Below are 6,252 nucleotides of genomic sequence, written 5' to 3'. Positions count from 1 at the left end.
CCACATACAGTCCCTGCTTTGATGTCTGAGGGAACAGGAACAGTCTTACCAATTAGTCCACACCATTACACTACACAGCCTTAATTACCATGAAGAAGCACACAAGATGTATTGTTGGGGACTAGTTAGGGAGCAGCAAATAAGAGTGGAAACATGGTTCTCTGTCTCTGACTAAAGAATCCCTCTTTCAAAATCAAAGGTGAATGGTTTTTTTTTAAATGTAAGATGGTAAGGTAATGTTGTGCTGTATTTATCAGGTTCATAGGATCTTAAAATACAAAGATGGGATATTATTTATACTGCATCTATGTTAGAGTTTTTTCATTAACATTTCTAAAGGAAGAGCTACTCTGCTTGCATAAGTTAGCATGAAATTCATTAGTTTACTAAAAAGGTAAAAAATAAAGTGTTAAATCCGCATAAAATTATCATAATGAAATTATTCTGAATCCACAGAATTACTACTTTCCAGAAGAAAAAGGTATTTACCAGAGTAAGCTCTAAGTCATTTCATAGAAACACTAGTAAGAACAACAAAAGAGATTAATGCAAAGATTTAATAGCAATAGTATTGTTGCAGCTGCAACAGTCTAAGGGCATAGAAGAAGAATCATTAGTAAGAAGACGCAGTATCTTTTTATTAGTCTGACTGTCACAGCCGTAAAACACTGAAAAATCTTGGACAAAGAACACAGAGCTCAGGAAAAAAAAGAAAATCCAGAAATATGGTAAATCAGACATAGATGTCCTCATACCCCATGGAGGACCTCTGCAGACAGAGTTCCATTGAGGTTTCCAATACCATAAGGTTTCACCCCAGCCAGGGTTCAGACATGGCACAGAAAGGTGTCCCAACAGGGATCTAATGAAATACAGCCATACCTACATATGCTTACAACTTTAGAAGAACCATATTAGTCTGTTCGTCAGAGCTGGGACAATGAACGCCAGGGAACAAACTGGGAGAGATGTCACTCAATGTGTTTAGTTCTTCTGGAATTTTATTTATGGCTACTATACTTAAAACCACACTGGCCAAAGCCAGATTTCAATTTAAATTTGGATTAACCCTGACTAAAGTTTATCCTGAAGAGGATGACTTTGTATTTATATCTGAGACTCAAGTAAACAGTTTTCTGTCTCATCCTATCCCTGCAATTCAGCTATATGGAAGAGACTGAAGTCTATTCATCTACTAAGAAAGCAAAAACAGTTGCAGTGATTTATAGTCAGACAGTCCCATTCACATGTAATAAAATGTATGTACTTATTACTGAGATAAGATTTAAAACCTCAAACTAAGGTAAAAAGCTTTATGGTCATATCCAACAGCTCAAGCACTTCATACATTAAATCAAGATTTAGTGCTAAAAAAGAGTGGCCAAAACTAAGACTGATTTTGGAAGAAAAATGTGATGAGGGATCACTAGACCATCAATTCTGTCTAACATTGCAAAAAATGTATCTTTGAGTTAAACTAGCCTTTCCTTCCTACGTCTTCTGCAGAAGCCAGTCCACAGCTGTAATGAGTTTTCCAGTCAGCTTGACATCCATAAACACAGTCACAGAATCAAAATGGATGTGCGTAAACATACAAACAACAATTTTTAGTCAGTCAAAACAATGTTAAATTCACTTTCACTTCATATATACACTTTTATATATACATAGACACAAGCCCTATCCTGTTGCACAAAATGCTAGCTTTATACAGGTACAGATTCACTCATGCTACTGTATTTGTGCATTTAATTCTGACAAAGGTGACAAGAAAAAAGAATGGACAGAATTAGCTTTTAAAGAGACAAATGAAAGAAATGCTTCTGAATATTAGAATTCATTTAACACTAATTAATTTGACATGCCATTCACAGGCATCACAGTGAATCTGTAAAGAAACAAACTGAATTTCCCCTAAGATGTTTCTCCAGAGCTCATATTTTTAAACAAAATCAGAAATTATTGAATGCGATTGAGGGTGTAAGCTAGTCACCATGAAGACAATGGAAGCCTAAAACCGGTCTAAAAACTATACAGGAATTCACCAACCACCCATTCCCATATTACAAGGGAGATTGCAGAAAGGCTTTTGTTAAAATCTTGATTAGATTTTGCCTCAAATCTAAAGAGTTCTTTTCAAAACATGTTTCTTCATTTCTTGTTGAATCTGTGAAAAGTGTGTTGGATAGGAGCAGTGTCCAAGAATATAGGACTCTTTTAGGAGTGTCAGGTGCTAAAAATAGTTTTTTGTGGGTGTTAAGATGAAGACAGTATTCCAGACCACTTAACACTGTGAGTGCTGGGATATGGTAAAATGTTAAGTCCCTGAAGTTTGGGGTTTTTTTTCAGGTTAAACAAAGACAGAGGGAATAGAGACTGTATTGTAAAAGAAGGAAAGAAGATGGCATTTCCTCTTGAAAATATTCAAGCAGGATGTCTGATGGAATCATTTAGATACACATTTTGTTGGGCTGTTGTGGTCGCTTGGTTGAAGAAAAATGAGTTTTATAATTTGTTTTTATAACAAGTTTTGAAGTTTTCATCATAAATCAAAGTATTGCAATAATAAACTGTTCTTTTCTCTCCCCTGACATGGCAGGCTTGAGTAGGCCACAACTCTATTTGGTTTATTATAACCTGCTATGTCAGGGGAGAGGAAACAACAGAGGATAAACAAATAATAACTATTTTGTATACAAAGGTAGGCTTATATTTCAGCATTTACAGAACTGAAATAAAAAGCATTCTTCGTTCATCAGGAGAACTCAGATCCTAAACTGCAGTCTGTAGGCCTTCTGTCCATGTGGCTTTAAGACTTTTGATTATAAATTGTGTTAACATTTTTTAGCTGATGCAAAGGAAAGAATCTGTTAAAACCGAATATCCTGTCAAAATGCCCACTGTGATGAAAAAGGCTTTGTCAGAGACATTACATGACTAGTGGAGGAGTTCTGGGTCTGGCAGGAGCAAGGCAGGCAGCAAGGAGGACAGTCTTCACATCCCTGGTCCTGGCTCTCCAACTTGGCCAGATTTGAGAAACATCAATAGCAAAGATCAAAAATTAGTTGTGCAAGTATTATTGTCAGAATAGGCAATAAGATTTCTTCACTTCTAATGTATATGTATAACACCACCAATATTAAGCACGAAATACCTGATACCCTACAAAATTACTTTCTGAAGTTACTGGAGTTTAACATACAAACATCAGTTTACAGCAACAGCTAGACAAATAGTGTTACTAGCTTATGGTAGTTGAATGGTCTTTTCCATTAAATAACTACAGCTGTAGTAACTTTAGGGTTTATTGTTCATGACTATTCAAAATGTGACTGGCCATCTGATAAATCTTCCTTTCTAAACTTCTACAGAATATGCTGTAAAATACTTAAAAATGAATTATTGTGTAAATTCTCAGACTGAAGGTTTTATGTAAATAGTCCACACGTAATTTATAGCATTCTTGTTTGTGTAACATACTAACTTATTGGCATTTGTCCTATGAATATACTGTTTTGGAAATTATGCACTAGGGTTATAAAACATTGTTTTCCCAATACACTGTTTTAAGAAAAAAATAAAAATAATCAGTCTTGAAAGACTTGTCTGGTAAAATATTTTAAATTTAAAGACCAGGGTGAATATGTACTTTCATGAGGTAAGGAACCACTAGCTTCTTGTTAGAGCAACAAACTTTGCAATCCAGTGAAGTCTACAATCCGTTGGGACAGGCATGAATATTATTCCTATTACAGAGACCTTGGAAGTGCTAAGCGGCTCATACTGACAGCAAGAATAGCCATATCCTGAATAAACAGTATCCAAGAGAGAGAAAAATAGGTAGTATTGAAGGAGGCTGGATGAAAAGATGGGAATTGTCCATACTCGCCTAACTTGCCAATGAGACTTGATAATGTCCAAATCCCAAAGCAGGGTATTTGCCCTGCATCCCACTGATGCTGAGTCTTCAGTGTTTTTCATACTGATGCATAGGAGTGCTTGATCCAAGTAACACACACAAAGCAAAACCACATGCAGAATCAAAGTAAAACAAACCTTGCTTGCATGGGAATCACTGAAAGATATTATTGCACTTCAAGTCAAGTCAAGCATATTGCCTACAGATTAGCCAGGATTTTGTTGTGCATTTATTGCACATACAACTTTTATACGTGCAACAGTGTTTGAGCGGGGGCACACAGCGTGAAATTTTGTTCAGTAAAAAGCAGATATAATTCAGACAAAAAAGTATCATCTTCAGAATGCTCTATCTGCTCAAGAAGAGAAGAAGGCTTCTTCATTTAATGGTCATTTTTTTGTTTGATCCCTGAATCTTTCTTTCCTTTCATGTGCTCAAGCCTATCTAAGGCCCCAGGAAGATGAAAAATACCGACAGCCACACTTTTCCCCAGGAGAAGGAGTTTGGAAGGAAGACAAGGTGGGTGACCTTATACTAACTCAAAGCTGGATGCAGAGTAATCACAACAGAAGGATTCCATATAACCAGAATAACAGGGGCCTAATTTTTGTTCTGCAAAGTTATGATTTGGTCACAGACTCTAACTTGATTGACAAAAGAGAGTGTTTTATCTTCCCAATACATTAAAAACACATGTTTCAGACTTAAAACCACACAAATCAATTCCAGCAAACAGGCTAAATAATGGATGCAAAAGCCGTAAATGAGGGAGGGAAGCAAAATAAAGGCCAAACTAAGCTCCATAGTGATTATAGTGTTAAAGGTCATTATTATGCATAAATTGTTTATCAGTTTCAAAGTAATATCAGTCTCACAATTATTAATGCAGACTTTTATAATATCCATGATGTTGTAATATCACTAATTTCCATTTGCTGGCTATTTGCTATCTACAAGCCAGAGTTGGACTTTTGCTTTAAATGGTCAATATGTTCTTAATTCTGTAAAAACAACAAGATAGAGAAACTTTCTTACTGTTTATTTACTCCTTCCCATATCTATGCTCTATTGGAGATGGAAGGTGTTGATTTGAATAAGGTGGTTTTCCCCACACAGGATATAAATTTCATCATGACACTGAAGAACCCTATAAAACAATGAAACTATTGAAATATGTAATTCTTCAGAACCTTACTAATAACATGTAACTTAGGCAACTTGGGCAGCAATTTGACCAGCGCTAGAAGTCATGTGCTTGACAGAGTCTTCTTAAGCCCGTTTGGCTTCAGTGACACTTAACCATACGCATAAGGCTAGAGGGGATCAGGATTTAATTAAGAGCACAGTGGACTTCGAGCCAGCATTTTAAAAGCATTCAGGCCCTAGGCTTCCTTCAGTCACCTTTTTTTCCCCCTTCCAAATCCAGTCCTTATGTCTCAGATTTACCAAATACTGACACTGCATTTTCCACATCTGATAGGTTATTATTCTTTCTTCACGCTATTGCTTACCTGAAATTCATAAAGGATTGCTGCTGAGCAGGATGTTACATGAAAGAGAATTACACAATCATGTAATAAAGGAGATATTACAGACAGGCATGAGAGGTAGAGTGTGCTTTATATTGTATGGGGTCCCCAGAACAGTGATTTGCATTTCCATCCCAGTTTTCATAACACAGTTTTGAAAGATAACCTGTGTAACACAGACTCTAAGTAAACCTGAAGTGAGGCTTAGAAAACCAAACCAGATTTTACTTTACAGAATAGCAATCAACTTCTGACCCAACTGTGTGGGAAAAACATTTCCCGTCATACACCACAGCAGAAGGCATGTTATTTGGGATTAGGTTTGTAGGAGGAGCATCTTCAGTTTTAATTACGACCTAACCTAGCCTTTTGCAGGTTGTTTGGCACAACATCAATTTGCATTCAAAGGAGATGGCACTTGGAGCTGTTAAACACTTTCTGGAACTTCTGCAGTTTGTATTAATCAGTGACTTATTTCATCAGTGTTGGCTAGGATTTCATATTGGTTTGATACTTTGAGGACTGAAATATTTACTCTACCTTCTGAACAAACCAGAGCCACCTAATTGCCCCAGCATCTGTAGATATTAATTATTCCTTCAAGTCAATTTAAAAATCTCGCCATAAGACTCTCTTTTGCAAATTACTATACCCATAAATTCTTATTCCTCCCTGGATCTCCTGGGTTTTGTCTCACCCACATTGTGACCATTGCCTCCCAGCACTTTTAGCATGGTCCTCTGCCCTGTAGTGTTGAGTGATGTGTAAGCAAGTGATTCCATTCTTTGACCTGGTATTGAGCTA

Source organism: Lathamus discolor, chromosome 1 (genome assembly GCF_037157495.1).
Source record: "Lathamus discolor isolate bLatDis1 chromosome 1, bLatDis1.hap1, whole genome shotgun sequence".
Classification (NCBI taxonomy): Eukaryota; Metazoa; Chordata; class Aves; order Psittaciformes; family Psittacidae; genus Lathamus; species Lathamus discolor.
The sequence above is the reverse complement of the archived record's forward strand: the minus strand, read 5'-3'. Positions refer to the sequence as shown.